This window comes from Lissotriton helveticus, chromosome 2_1 (genome assembly GCF_964261635.1).
Source record: "Lissotriton helveticus chromosome 2_1, aLisHel1.1, whole genome shotgun sequence".
Classification (NCBI taxonomy): Eukaryota; Metazoa; Chordata; class Amphibia; order Caudata; family Salamandridae; genus Lissotriton; species Lissotriton helveticus.
The window spans coordinates 613,601,687-613,618,388 of NC_136059.1; positions in this window are offsets into that span (position 1 = coordinate 613,601,687).

Sequence of the window (16,702 nt, forward strand, 5' to 3'; positions counted from 1 at the left end):
TTCAATATGTAATATAATCCTTAAATCTGGCAGGCATTTTAACACTACAACCACAACAAGCTGATCTGTCAATAAAATGCAGATTTTCCACAGTTTTAATGTAAAGAAAATCATGATTTTATTAAAAAAGGCACGGAGGCTAATATTATGCATATCCCTTTTATTACTGCCCAAACACAGCAGCAACAACATCATAGATTTAGAATATCACCAAACATTCTAGAACTTGGAACATGTATAAAGCACCATGTCAAGCAGCCATTTTCCTCTTTTGTGACTGCGAAAATTAAATAATAAGTCCCAAATTTCCAATGTCTCCAATCTTCCTTAAACTCGACTTCCAACTTCTCTTCTTTGAACTCGAACCTTCTCTCCATCTCCTTCTTCAACTTTATCCTTCAAAATAAACCAAAAAAATTAATTACAGGGCGGGCAAAGCGGAGGGATAATATTAGCCTCTGTGCCTTTTTTAATAAAATCATGATTTTCTTTACATTAAAACTGTGGAAAATCTGCATTTTATGTCAAAGGCCCGGAGGCCAACATTATGCATGTTCAAAGTTCTTCCAAAACCTTACCCAGAACATTTTCCACAGGGTTAAAGTAAAACTTTCTAAAAGTTGAATCATTTGATCAATCTGCCGCCTTCAAAATCCCACTCAGACTGAATCCTTTCACAAATGCTTTAGTTGCCATAGCCCCTCCCTCTAACAGAATGAGATCCGAAAACACTGATATCCACCCCTGCCTTAAACATGACGTTCCTTATCCATCTTGCTAAAGTAGGAGCAGACACAGCCTTATACGGATTAACATAAGAAATCAACAACTGCTTACAGTCCCATTACCTCAAACCAGAAGTCCTTTTTTCATATTCCTTCAGACATTTAACCACGCACAAAAAACTCACCCTCCAAATATGGATAACATATTGTTTTTGACATAGTCTTTATCCTTCTCTTTAATTCAAAACATTCTCCTTCCGGTTGATAAAACCTAGAATTTACATCTAAAGCTCTTACACCTGACACCCTTCTAAAAGAAACCAGACATAAAAGCATCGTCATCTTCCACGTCAAAAATTTCAAATCCAAATCCGCATTCTCTCCCCAACTTTCAAGCTCCTTCAATACCAAAGAGAATCATATTTTGCTTTCGGTGGAATTACCACCCTAACACTCCTAACCAACCTTCTAACACATGCTGTCCATCTGGAACTCCATCCACCAAAACATGCCCTGCAGAGATTGCAGATCTACTAAAATTAACTGAATTATAAGCCAAACCACCACAAAAAAGACCTGACAAATAATTTACCACCTCTACCACAGGTGCTGAAATGGGATCCAAACCCCTCTCAACACACCAACCATTCCACTTTCTCCAAGCTGATCCATACACCCTAGATGTTCCCTTAGACCATGACTTTGACACAAGCTCCTCAGCCTCCTTTGATAATTCCTGCATTTGCCAAATTCTCCTGAAATCAACCATGCCATCAACCTCTACTGCCCTGAAACCACAAGGTCGTGAACGTTTCCCTGAACATCCATCAATATTTCCCTGCAATCTGGAAGAATTACAGGATCCTCCACTAACAAATTCATCACATCTGGAAACCATACCTGAGCTTTCCAAAAAGGTGTTATCAGGACTAACTCTATCACCTCCCTTCTGACCTTGTTCAGTACTCTCTGAATCATAGAAAATGGGTGAATCGCATAACTTCTTCCCCCTTCCAACTCTGCAGAAATGCATCCGCTCCCTTCGCCTCTGGATCCGTTCTCCAGCTGTAAAACTCCTTCAACTGAGCGTTCAACCTGTCTGCAAACAGATCCACCCTCAAAGGTCCCCACAACTTCTCCAGACTCAAAAATACTTCTCTCTTCAATCTCCAACTGCTCGCATCCCTCAGGTATCTTGAATACCAATCCGCTTCTACGTTGCTCAGTCCTGGTCCTTACTAATGTAATGGACTCAGGAACACGCAGATATCAGATCTATGGTATGGTGTACCCACACACCCATATGAGACACATTTCCTGTTCATCCGATCTTTCCAGGTGGGCGGGCGGATGGACGGACGGACACAGCGGTCAACAGACCGAGGTTTGCAAATTTTGCGATTTCTGAGCCCGAGGAGGCCGAGCCCGAGTGACCGAGGGGTGAGCGCTGAAGCGAGCGCTAAGTGACGTGACGGGCGGAGCAGCAAAAACGGAGAAAACGGAGAAACGGAGAAAGTGGTGTTAGCGGGCTGGCGGCAGTTACCGCGAAAAGTGAAGAGCGGCGAGCAAGAAACGCGGTAAGGTTGTGAAGTACCGAAATTATATTATCGCCTCACAACAATTATCATTACATTACCAAATCCCCTTACCAATACCAATAAGCAGTCGGTCGGCAGTGTAGAAGGTTCAAGCGTTTATTAGACAAACACAAACTCTGCCAGAGGAGCTCCTTGCGACCTAACCCACGAGGTCTGCCAAGAAGACTGCTGGCACATTGTCAGCACATCACATATATACAGTTGCATTGGCATCATCATAGCCTAACATGGAAAAATACAAATTGGTACAAGCTAGTACAGTAATAGGAAAACCCATATAAGGCACACAATACCGCAAATACTAATGTTGCATGTCTACGGTGTGAGTCTAGGGACACCATGCTAATTCTAACATATCGATTATCAATACTACATGATCAAGAATCGATTCTAGTACCTCAAACCCTCCTTTTAGCGTGGTGGAGCTAAATAACGACAAACAGCTACTCCTCGAATATTTCTTCATCGATGGCCATCATGTCATGTACCTCTTTCTGCAGCATTTGGGCTTTACTAGAGACAGGGGTTGGAACGCACAGCGTGGTGATACGGGAAGCACAGTAAGAACAGCAGGCAGGACCACACTGCATCAAGACACAACACGTAAAGATGATGGCAGCTGCGCCTCCTAAGATCAACATCAGCTTCCATCCCCACGTGGACAGGAGTCCCCAAAACCAACCTGACAATGACCAGGACCCATTTTCGGTATGCATTTCAGAGGCAATGCGGTGCAGCTTTTGAATGGCTAGATGGACCGAGGGGGCGGAGTCAGGAATATACACGCAGCAAGAACTGCCGATGACACGGCATGCCCCACCCCGATCAGCTAAGATAACATCTAAAACCATACGATTTTGAAGCGCTACAAGCCTAGTAGCCTGAAGTTCCACGGTCAAGTTTGTTAAAATATCAGTGGTGATATTAATGACATTCTCCACTATTCTAGACAATCTCCTAATTTCCCTACTATTGAAAATAGGCCCCCAAAAGGGTAGTAGACCCTTACTAAAATCCGTAAATTGCTGCAAGGAGGTATCTGTTTGATCAACTTCCGTCATATCGAACTGTCGACGTGATCTGTGTAAGGGTGCAATATTGGAACGGCTAGAGATCACCTCGGCAAAGCTTGCTACTGGTGTACTTGTCACCGGGGCGGCTGTATTCCCATGATGGGATCGCATTGGGTATAACTGATGCGTTTTGTGATAGTTGGAGGGGGCCACATAAACAGGAGGAAACAGAAAGGATAGATAGCAACGTCCCCCCCAATTCCGTGGTAACCAAGTGTATGCGTGCTCCCCACACACAAAATACACATTGTGTGGGGTAATCAAAGGAGGGCTAATACGTTTCCGCAGTCGATAGGTATAATTGCAGATGCTATTCCCCATTTGTACCCTACCCATCCCTTGCACACAAAATCCTGCAGAAACATTCAAAATCGGGATAGGTACAGTGCGATCTCTGGTAACATTACGTTCAATGAAAATCTGAAAATATTGTGTGGCATTAAAGTCCTTAAAGTCATACAATTCATCTTGCAACCAAGTTTTGTTCATTTCCGCTAAATACAGTTGTATGCAACCTTGTGGGTCAATTGTCACCTGATTCCCATGTCCCGTTCTATTATAAGCATAGTGTGCTCGAACATAATCAAGAATAATATTATGCTCATTGACATCGAGGTCCCTGTGATGCTCACCCCCATGCCGGTATATTGCCAGAAACAGTTTGTACCAAGCTTCACAACTACCTAGATAAGACAGAGGGCGGGAGAGAAACAGATCATGATTGCGCACTACAGATGGCAGGAGCCCACAAACCCAACAATCCGTAGTGTTAGTAACATTGTGTGTTTGGTGCAACATTTCTATGAATACGTTTTTAGCATATTTCTGGCGATGTCTTTCTTTGTGTGGTGCTAGGGTGAACAGGAAATGTTCGGGGGGTGCAACGGTAGTTGGCAAAAACTTCTGTAATGGGTATTTATGTTCTAAATATACGAACAGACTCATGAACACAGCTACGATAACAGTTATAGTCACAACAAATGCTATTTTGACCTTCGTGGTCCATGTAGAAAACATCGGTTCATAAAAAGGTATGTATCGAGGCGCAATAGGAAACTCTTCTTCTATTATAACACGACCAAAAGGGTACATTGCTAGCTAAAAGTCCAAAAATAGGCCTAGCAGTCCGACCTGCCAGAGGGTTCTTCTTTCCTGCGTCCGTCAGAGTCTCACAGGCAGACTCGTATCCCTATCCCAAAGTAGAAGCCGTCTTGCTTTAACAGAATCTTCTTTCTGAACAGAGCACAATGATCAAAAGTTCCAGCTCTCAACGAGTTCAGTCCAGTGTCTCGCTCAGCGCCCAGACCTGGAGTCTAGCAAGCCTTATCTTATGCAATGAAGTCCTTCCCTATCTCCTAACAATGGGGTCTGAGGCGCCGCGTGCCGGCTTCCTGAGCCGGAGATTGTATCGCTCGCGACCCAGCACTTCAGGGTCAGAAAAGAGCACACCCGGGGCTTTCCGTACTTGTGAGGTTTCGTCGTCTGGGGTACTTGCAACAGGATTCAAAGCTGTTGCACGTTCACTTGCAACTTCAGTGGAGACCAAGTCATCTGATCTCGCCGATCCCTCCTGTGGCCTACGCTCAATTTGGCAGGCGTCAGAAAAGGGCACGAATGCATCAGCTCTTTCAGTTTCCTGTGTCAGAATTTCCCCTGGACGTGACCGCTCACCAGGGAGTGGAAGTGGTAGTCGTTTGAGATGCGAAACATGGATCCAATGCTTACGACCATCCACTTTAACCGCCGTCCGGGTGGCCAACAAAATCTGCCGTGGCTCAGACCATCTAGGAGCCAAGCTGGTGTCCCGCTCGAACTTTTTTACCAGGACCCACTGGCCGGGCTGCAAGCGATGACCGGGGCCCTCTGGCAGTGGCTGCAGTACAGAAGCTACCTGCTGATGAACAGAACGAAGGTCTTTAGTCAAAGCATAAAGATAATCAATCAACATAGGATATTCAATATCTGCAAAAGAACGAGGTCTAGGTACCCCCCACACGTTAGCAGGCCTCCCAAACAGTATCTCATAGGGAGAGAGACCCGATCGGGAGTGCGGGGTGACACGTAAAGACATAAGGGCTAGGGGTAAAGTGTCAGGCCATTTCAACCCGTGCTCTCCTTTATTTTTGCCATTTTCAGTTTTAAAATGCCATTGTACTTTTCCACAAGCCCTGCTGATTGGGGGTGTCGGGCAGCATGGAACTTTTGCTGTATGTGTAAACCCTTACAGATATGTTGAACAAGGGCCCCATGGAAATGCCCCCCGTTGTCCGACCAGATCAAGCGAGGCAATCCAAAGCGAGGCACAAACTCTTTCAGGAGGGCCTTTGCAGTTGCCAAAGCTGTGTTTTCCTTGGTAGGGTATGCCTCGACCCATTTACTAAATGCACAGACCACGACCAGTACGTACTTTAAATTGTTGACGCGTTCCATATGAATATAATCCATCTGGAGCACTTCAAAGGGCAATGTGGGTGGTGCAAAATTCCCGCTCAAAACAGTTTCTCCCTTTCCTGGATTATGCTGCAAGCAAACCATGCAATATTGGACCAAGCGGACAGCCGTCCGTTGGATATTTGGGTTATTCCAAACTGGATCTAAAAGCTCGCAAATACCTTTTGCCCCTATATGTGCGGGTCCGTGTGCCATGGTAACCACGGCCTGTACCAGTGCATTGGGCAGTAGCCACCTTCGTTTGTCGGTCAAGTCAATCCAACAATTATTTTCATCCAATCTCCCTACCTCGCGTTCCCATCTCTCTAATTCTGCGGAGGTGGCTTCCTTCTGTAGTATTCTCACACTTTCCATAGTATTATCAAATAGGCCAGCGTCCCCCCCCACCCATCTGGCAGAGGAATGGACATACATGGGTGACATCAGTGACTGTGCTGTCTGCTTGGCCACCTGGTCTGCAAAAGCATTGCCTTCCCCCACCTCATCCACAATTGCTTTGTGAGCACTACATTTTATGATAGCCACTTTCTTGGGTAGGGTGAGAGCATCTAACAACCTCAAAACTAGCTGTCCGTTCTGTATTCTCTGACCATGTGAAGTAAGGAAACCCCTCTCCTTCCACAGCCGCCCAAAACTATGGGCTACACCAAAGGCGTATTGGCTGTCTGTGTAGATATTGACCTCGAGTCCCTCACTCAGCTCACAGGCTCGCAACAAGGCCATAAGTTCAGCAGCTTGAGCTGATCGGTGGGGTACTCGGAGTGTTTCAACAACCGTTTTTAGGGTCGTGATCGCATATGCAGCTGTCGTTGTGCCATCTGTTAGTTTGAAACAGGAACCATCCACATATAGCTCCCCCTGGGGGTGATCTAAGGGTGTGTCCGTGAGGTCAATCCTACCCTTGGTCTCATCTTCTGTGCGATATATGCAATCATGTAAATCAGTGTCCTGTCCACTCGTAGGGAGCGGTAATAATGTGGCTGGGTTCAGGGTTGCGCATCGAGTAATTGTAATATGTGGTGCAAATAAGGTCAGCTCATACCCAGTAAGACGTGCACTCGTAAGATGCTGCGTTTTTGTTTTATTTAGTAAGGTGTCTACTGCATGCGGCACCATTATAGTCAAATTGGAATTTAAAACGAGTCCTTCTGACTGCCGGATTGCCACTGCCACTGCAGCCGTAGCCCTCAGACAGCTAGGAAGTGCTCTTGCAACATTATCCAATGTCGCTGACAAATAGGCGCACGGTCTTTGCTTACCTCCAAAGGCCTGCGTTAACCCCTTAAGTGCTGCCGTCGGCCAACGGTCGTCACGGGCACTACCTCCCCAGTGCTGCGCACGACCGTTGGACGTCCAGTTCAGCACCGGATAATGGACAGCGCAGCACTGGGGAGGTTTGTTTACTAGCTTTAAAGGGGTTAAGACAGACAATGAACAACCGTCGACCTCGTGTACATATAGTACAAAAGGTTTACGATAGTCTGGAGTACCCAGAACAGGAGCGGAGCATAAAGCAGTTTTCAAAGAGTCAAAAGAGAGCTGACATTCATCCGTCCAGGGTAGGGGTTCATGCACATCTTTAGTAGTCAAATGCAACAAGGGTTTAGCCAGAAGTGAAAAATTAGGTATCCATTGGCGACAGTAAGATGTGATGCCAAGAAAAGCGCGGACTTCACGCTGCGTGCAAGGTACAGACATGCTAGAAATGGTGGTAATTCGTTCAGGTGTTAGTCGTCTACCCTCCTTCGATAAGAGATGACCTAAGTAGGTCACCTCCTTTCGACAGTACTGAAATTTCGATAATGATACCTTGTTCCCCTTAACAGCCAAATGGTGTAACAATTTAATCGTAGCTTCTTTACATCCGTCTTCCGTATCAGACGCAATGAGTAAGTCATCCACATATTGCAAGAGGACGTTGCCTTCCGGCAAGTCCAGGTCATCCAACAGAGCCTTGAGAGCCTGGCTATATATACTCGGACTTTCAGTATAGCCTTGAGGAGCGCGACAGAAGCGGAAGCTGCGACCAGATATTGAAAATCCGAAGATCTGCCTACTATCAGGATGGATAGGAATGCTAAAGAAAGCATTTTTCAGGTCGATGACCGAAAAATACTGTGCAGTCGGAGGGATCATGGTGAGAATGGTAGTGATATCGGTCACCACCGGATACTGTGGTACCACTATTTTGTTAACGGCTCGTAAATCAATTACGAAACGATAGGCAGCACCTGTCTCCCCTCCATCATGGTTCCTCTTCAAAATAGGGAGAATCGGGCTATTGCAAACATTGGCATTCGTTTCTTCTACAACCCCTTTGTCAATCAGGTCCTGAATGATGTGCAGTAAAGCCCGTTCCCCCGCCGGCGCTATTTTGTACTGCGGGATGCGTGGTAATTTCGCACCTTGTTTCAATGTGATGTGAACTGGGGGGATATCCAGTTTACCCACATCTGCATCTCCTATCGCCCAAAGGGAAGTCGGAATGTCATCGAACTCCGGTGGGAGTCGTTCATTTTTCGTGAAACATTGTTTAACAGGGGTTACAGAGGGACGTATGGTTAAATAGACCCCATCCGCAGAACAATGTATAGTTGCATTCAATCTCTTCAGCATATCCAATCCTAACAGATTCTCTCCACAATTCGAAGTCAATAAGAAAGGAGTGTCAATGGTGGCTGGACCGATCGTAAAAGGGAGAGGTTTGGAGATGGGGCTTACGACGGGGACTCCGGAGAAACCCACCGAAACATTATTTCGCCCGGACAGAGCCGCCCCTGGAACCAATGATCGAGCCACGGAACTGTTCATTGCTCCTGTGTCAATTAGAAAGTCCTCAGAGGTCCCCAATACTTCCCCTTTTACATAAGGTCCCCTTTGATTGACCGGAATTGACACTTGGCCCCCGCTCTGTCCCTGGCTGTCCTATGCTGGGACATATACATCGTTATTCCCTTCGTCATAGTCGCCATGGTAGTACTGTCTGTGCTGGGGATCATCGAAATGATTCTTTTCCAACTTGCCTGTCCGGTCGTCTCTGTGCATATCACCTCGGTCGGGGCCCCCTCGTCCTCTACCTCGTCCCCGAATCGTTCCGTTCTGGGCGGCCAAGTACGGACACTGTGCCTTCCAGTGTCCCTCCTCTTTACAATAGGAACACTGGTTGATGCCGATTGACGGGGCTCCTCCTGAACCCCTTCCTGTCCCCGCCCCTCTCGTCATTGGGCCCCGACTACCTCTACCTCCTCCTTGCCCTCGAACCACTTGCTGTAACAGTACTCGAGTCTTCAGATCCTTAACCTTTTTATCCACCTTATCTTTATTTTCATTTTCTCTATGCTCATAGTACTGGGCCATGCTTAGGATTACAGACGGGGAAGAGGTAGTCCAGGTACTCTCTGCCGCCTCCAGTCGTGCTGAAATTTCCGGGGCCAGGTTCGTAACGAACCTGTTAACGAACAACCTCGTGCCCCCTTCCGTTGCCAAATCTTGCCCGCTAAAATCAATAAAAACCTCTTCGAACCTGGTAAAGAAGTCGGACACACTTTCGTCCTTCTTTTGTCTACAGGCGGACAGTTTGTCCCAGTCGACTTTTCGGGGTGGGATCAGAGTATGCATAAAAGTTATTATTTTCGCCGGAAGAGAAGTTATTTCCGCTCTTGGTTTGTCCCCTGGTTTGCGATCCTGGTCCCAGCCCCTTAGCTCCTCCCATGTGCCACCTAACTCAACATGACTAGAATCGTGCACCTGTCGCCATATATCAACCGGTACTAGTAGTCCAAAGAATAGTTCAACATCGGCTAAAGTCATTACAGCGGAGGCGGCTGCCTCAGTCAATTCTTTGTAGTATGCAGTAGGATTCTTTCGGGGATCCGGCAGTTGGGATTTCAACGCCAGCACCTCACTTCTCTTCCATGGAGTATAAACCCACTGTTCCTGGAACCTAGCCGCTACCCCTTGCCGTATGACTGTCTGATTACCATCTCGTTGTTCGGGGATCTCGGGATGATAGACGGGATGCACCTCTCGCATAGGGTGCTGCGTAGTCCACTGCGGACTCTTCAAGAATAATCTGTTTCGATATTGAACCAAAGTGTCTATATTCTTAAATACTTCCTCCGGTGCTAGACTAAATTTATGAGCCCAATCCCTGATAGTATACAGGATCTGAGGGGCTGTCCCATCCCTGAAGCTTGTTTCCCAAGACCAAATAAGTGAATTAGACATCTGGTATAGCACATGTTGTTGCATGACTGGTTCTAAATCCTTCACCGTACTCCATATGTCAGTCATAGTGTACACGTCATTCCGTATCCACTTGATTGCCTGATCTTCTAATGCTTCTTTTTCGCCATATTCCACAGATGATCTAGTGAACAAACGCTTGCTGTCTAGGCCCCCTACAGCTCCCCTCGGGGTCTGTTCAGACCCGCCAGGTGCGATGCAAACCTGGGGGGGATGTATCTCCGGCGTTGGGAAACTCGATTGCGACTGAAGGGATGTGAGTATTGGTGCAGACTCGGGGATAAGCGTAACCAAGGCCCCCCCATGAGGAGAGGAAACACCGTTATTCCGCTCTCGAGTAACGGAGCCCTGTTCCTCTGGCGCGGATGCCCGTGGCCTAGCTTCGGGCTGGACAGGTATTGCGGGATATATACGCTCCGGGGCATATGGCGGGGGAGGCCTTGCGCTTAACAATTCTTCTATCTCATCTTCCGTTCCCTCTCTAGCTACATAACATTGGTCTACTTGAAGTCTAAATTGTCTATCTGCAATTTCGATATTTCGTTCTATCTTGCTTTTGTCATATGCGATGGCCTTCTGAGTAACAGTCTGTCCCTGCTCTATCTTTATTAGTTTTTCAGATCGAATGCGTCTTCTTTTTGCTTCTTTCTGCCATTTGTTAAGGGTGTCGAACATCGATTGCCGACTGCGCTTAACAAAAAGGCGTTCTTGTAAATACGCAATTTTCTTTTCATCGAAAGACCCAGTTTTCGGCCATTGTAATTCTATATTGTCCTTAGTGTATTTATGCCACAAAGAGTTAAAAATAAGGGGGCCAATACCATGCTTACAATACATATCGTGACTAGGCGTCCCCTCCGGTGGGGTCGGCTGACTCTCGTCTAACCTCCCTTCATCACTACGGACACAACCAAAGCACAACTTGCTAAGGCACGGCATATTGGATTATCTCGTTTCTGGCTGAAAAGGAATTTTTCCGTTAGTACAAATTCAATAAAATTAAGTATCACGTCATCATTGTGCTTTCATTCTCATGGCCATGACATCAATCATTCTCCCATCCGTCTTTCATTATATATCTGACAAAGAATATGGACGTAAAACGTAACACATAAATTCCAACAGTTGCAATCAAAAAGTGGAGCCCGTCGGCTCCTACTTGTGGAGAACTCTTCTGCTACTATTCAAAAGGCTGCAAAGAACACTTCCAACAACAGTCTCATCCTCAGACTGCCTAAAGATAGTCACACAGGTTTTAAACCACAGACCGGTCTACAGGCCATCCGACAGCAGTCATGGTTCACTTCCCGAACTATTCTGGGTAAGCCCGCTTTTAAGCGCCGCTCCAGATTTGTCCGGGTGCTACCCAATCTCAACCATCGGCTTTCCCGAGAACAGTCCGGCCGAGCAGGAACCGCAGTTCCCCTAGGCGTGTAATCCTTATCTTTAGTATACCCAGAGCGTCCGCACGTGCAGTTCCACACTGCCCCCGTCGCACCTCTGCCCAAATTCTCTCCGCGGCAACTAATGCAAATTCAGAGTTCCTCCGTGACCATAGGCCACCAAATGCTTAGATTCCGCTATCCAAATCTGTATATGCAATTCAACATACAACGAGACACAACACTCACCTGGTGCACGCAGGTCTGCCAGAACGTTCTCCACTGCCGACGTTTGTTAGTACCAACGTTGCAGGTTCTCGGGTTGCACCCGAAGGACTCCGGCGTGGGGCTACTAGCAGCTGGAGCCCTCCGGACCAGGAGGGCAGAGCAAAACCCCGAATTCTTATGTATCAGGTCTGCAACCCCCCCAATCAGGAGAACCCCTTTCAACGTCACCTATGCTTACACAGGGACGACCCCAACGCGGAGTCCCGGCGGAGTCGCCAACTGAAGTACCGAAATTATATTATCGCCTCACAACAATTATCATTACATTACCAAATCCCCTTACCAATACCAATAAGCAGTCGGTCGGCAGTGTAGAAGGTTCAAGCGTTTATTAGACAAACACAAACTCTGCCAGAGGAGCTCCTTGCGACCTAACCCACGAGGTCTGCCAAGAAGACTGCTGGCACATTGTCAGCACATCACATATATACAGTTGCATTGGCATCATCATAGCCTAACATGGAAAAATACAAATTGGTACAAGCTAGTACAGTAATAGGAAAACCCATATAAGGCACACAATACCGCAAATACTAATGTTGCATGTCTACGGTGTGAGTCTAGGGACACCATGCTAATTCTAACATATCGATTATCAATACTACATGATCAAGAATCGATTCTAGTACCTCAGTTGGCAAAGGGCGGCGGCCCTTCTGAGTGCTGTAGCCCGAGCCCCCCCTTCTAGCGCTGCGGCCGCCACAGTCCCGCAGTCCCCCTGCCGCAGTCCCCCGCTCCTGCTCTCCCTCCGGTAGCCACTCCCTACAGCACCGCCCCTGCCCCTGCAGCTTTTGCAGTGGGGAGCAGAGGGGGCCACAGAAGTGCGGCGCCGGCGTTGCTCATACCGCCAGTACCGTCTGTTCAGCCATTCTGCCACTCCGCTGGGAGCTACCAATACCCATCCACACCCCCCATCCACATCCTTGGAGAGTGTATCCGAGCACCGACGTAGCACCGACGTAGCAGGAGCCGCCAACACCACCACCAACACCAACATTAATACCTCATTGACTTGAAGAGTGGCAGAAGGTGACAGCCAAGCGCTGGAGGCGCGCTATCAGCCTTTAGCCTTGCAGCCCCGCCAGCCTTGACAGCCAGCCAGCCGGTGGTGCATCTCCTCACTAGTCACTAGTCCCACCCAGTGAGGCTAGAGAGGGTTGGCGCCGGCGCCGGAAAGCTAACGGCGGCAGGAACAGGGCGTTGGCAGCTCGCCATGAGGTCTGGAAGGGAAAGAAAACCTCCAGTGTCACAGCCTAACAAACGGAAACGGAACAATACAAGCACATCCACAAGCCCAGCGCCATCCTGCACGACCAAGTTGACCCCCAGCGGGAGAAAGGCTCCCGACAACACAACAGGGTACGCAAGCTCGCTGGATGGATTCGACAAAGGACCCAACATCAACACCGGCCAGCTTGATGACCAAGTAGAACAAGCGGAAGGACTAGGACTAAGACTAGGAACGGAGGTCAGTCCCCCCCCAATACCTGAAAAGACCAGAGACAAGAAAACAAAAAATAGCCCATCCTCAAAAAAAGGGAGGCGCAGAAGTCACAAAAGGAAAAATAACCATAAATTAATTAAATTGCCAGAACACCAAAGTGATACAAAATATAATTTTCAGCCAAAAATCTACACAAAATTTAATTTCCTAAAAAACCCAGGGAACGCAATCTATTCTACAAATGATACCATCACAGGCCTCAAATCCCCTCTGCAACCGATCAGCGAGCCCACCTCTTGCCCCGCAACTACAACCCACACCACAGTGGAAATACACATGGTACCAATGCCAAACGAACCAACTAACAAATCCGAATATGGAGTAGACATCAGGCGCGTCCTGGCACAGCGACCCACTGGAACACCGCCAAAAGAAGACCGCACCAGCCAGTCACTTCTACAAGCGGGCTGTTCAGGGGAAATCCGACCAACGAGCCCACTACAGTCACCCGATATATCGAACAACCAAGCAAAAGGGGAAGACGGGAATACAGGGTCTCCCAGAAGCAACCCGCATCACCAATTTGTAACAATAACCCACTCCCTACCCATCCAAGACGCAGTAGTGGAGGACGAAAAAATTGAAGAAATTAAAGATCACCAAGAACAAAACACCCACGTAACTATTGAATCCAAGCTTTACAGCAATAACAGGGCTTCCAACTTCCTAGAGCAAAAACTAGAAGACGAAATTTCCAACTCGACTTCCTCTCCAACTAAGGATATGACCTTCCTAACCTCGGAAGAATGGATCGACCTGGAGACAGCCTACAACGGCAGGCAATCCACAAACAACACCAGTGAAGAAAGTTCACATCTGCCACCAGAGAGGATCACGGACCCAGCCAATTCTTTTTGGTCCACTCTTCTCAATACAATACAGCTATCTTCAACGGCTTTACAGTACCAATCTGACAAGATGGATTTACAACTAACTGTCCTGCAAAGCTTAGCAGAGGCCACAATGGGGATAGACAGGAAATTGGCAGACCTGAATGGACTCATAAAAAGAGGTCAAGAGTCAGTCAAATTAATCGAAATCAACAGAACTAGCTGTACCTGCTCGCTAATAATAGACAAGTTATCATCATTACCCACGATGCTGAGTAACCTTTTGGATGAAGTTAAACTAAAAGCGGAAGCAAGTTTGGAGAGGCCCGACCCAAAAACAGACGTGGAGCAGTCATCTCTAACTAAGTCAGGACCTATGGAAAAAAATTGTCGATATGCAAAAATTCAACTTGCTGGGGGGTCAAACCCAGAATGTCACCCCCACAACAGCTAAGGTCACCCAAAATACTCTCACAGCAGGACAAACCAACGAACCAGGGAGCCCACAGAACGCACGGGCTCGTCGAAAGCAAAAAAGGAAGGGGCGAAACAGAAAGGTCAACGAGGACTGTAAAGGAGAAAACTGGAAATCCTTAACATCGGAAGGCATGAGGCCTCCAGAAGACGGAGAGCCCCATAGAAAAGATAATCTCCTACAAGTGATACTGTGGAAAATGACTAAATTAGGTATACATAAGCGGCGTTCATTTATGTTCACCACAGCCACTGTTGAAAGTAAAGTGAAAATCGTGAAACAATGGCCACGCCATCTTGTCCCCTTTTAGGCCCCTTCATGCACGTAAGTGGCAGCCATTTTGTGTGCCATGGCCTCTCTGCCCACTGCCAATAGCCTGCGCGTCTCTCCCCCTCACTCCCCGGCCTCGCAAGCATCCCCACCGCGCCCCGACAGCCCCCGGTCTCTCCTGCTTGGGCCATAAACGCACCTCCAGCGCGACCCTGTCCCCGAGCCACATCCCGTGCTGAACCCCCTCACTCTTTCATCTCATTCATAGGACAGGCCCTTTGATAACCTCTTCCTCCCTGCCCGATTGTCCGGCCTGATCCCAGGCCATCACCTAGCCCAACAGATGCAGTTTATTGCCCCCTACAGTAGGACCTCGCCTCACATCAAAGGAGCGGGGATTAATCAATGCCTTCACACCCCTAGATCCGACCGATCGCCCGCATTCCTGTTCCCAGCGGAATGTCCAGCTGCGCGATAGCCATTATGCTGAGATTTGGGTGGGGACCCCTACTGTAGATATGTGTGAGAACGGGCCTGAATCGGGGATTCCAAAGATGCCTTTTTTGTACTTCAAAGCAATACCACGGATGTCATAAATGTAATAAAGCCATAAACTTGTGTATAAGAGGCCAGGCCTCGGAGATGCGGTTAGAGCACCTCGAGAAGATACCCTGTTGTCTGATTTGACGTGTTCTGCTCTGTCGGAATAAACTCCTGTTTCCTGCCTTACAGTCTCCAGCGCCTGCCTCTTTGTTTGGTAATATTGAATGGTATGAGAGGCGGCTAACGCCGGGCAAATACTGAAGGGTTCTTGGTCGAATTCGGCTCTGCCTTTTTACAATTGGCGCCCAACGTGGGGCCCATCAGCGACACGTGGATCCAGTGGGAGAGGTCCCAACGACAGAGTGAACGACTGCAACGATCGGGAAGTGCACCTGCCCGATAGACCCTCGTCTGGCAGCCGATCATCCGAACTTCACCGGTTCCGAGCAGACCTCTCTCGAGTGATCTACGGTCCTGACTGGGAACCATCAGGAGTGCCACAGCAATTACGGAGAATAGAGGACGATCAGGCGCTGGAAGCGGAAGGCGAGAAACTGTCCATACGGTCCGGGTAAGGTCGTGTAACACGACGAATTGCGAATTGATTGTTCGATTGTCTTGGAAAATACTAGTATTACGCATTTGATTGTTTGGTTCTGAGAGATTCTCTGTCTACAAACGGGGAAGGATAGGAGTATTCTCCCTTTGCAGATAGTGAAGGGTAGGTAGCGCAGGCTTTTGCCCCCGTTGTAACCCGTCGCGCCTATTTCCCTCTCCATTGATTGATTGTTTGTTCGAGCATTAACTGTTCGAAATTGGTTCTCTGAAAGGATCTTCTCTGCCTACAAACGAGGAGGAACAGGAATTTCCCTCTGTCTTTGCAGATAGTGAAGGGTAGGTAGCGCAGGCTTTTGCCCCCGTTGTAACCCGTCACGCCTATTTTATTCCTCATTTGATTGATTGATTGTTTGTCCGAACATTGACTGTTTGGAATTAGTTCTCTCTTTGGGTATTCCCTATTTGCGAATACTGTAGAATAGAAATATTCTGCCTAGTCTTCGCAAAGTAGTGAAGGATAGGTAGTGCAGACTTTTGTCCCCATTGTAACCCGTCATGCCTATCTTCTCCCCATTGTTCAGTAGTTGGTTCAGCCCGGACCATTTATTAGAGGTAGATCATCCGGCTCCACCGGAGGGCACCCCTAATAAAAAGGACATGTATATAAAATACGGATTAGCCGCTGTATCTTTCCAACGAACTATGACATAAAAATCGCTAGGAAAAACAAAAGGAATCGAGCAAAGTCAGTAGGCCACTG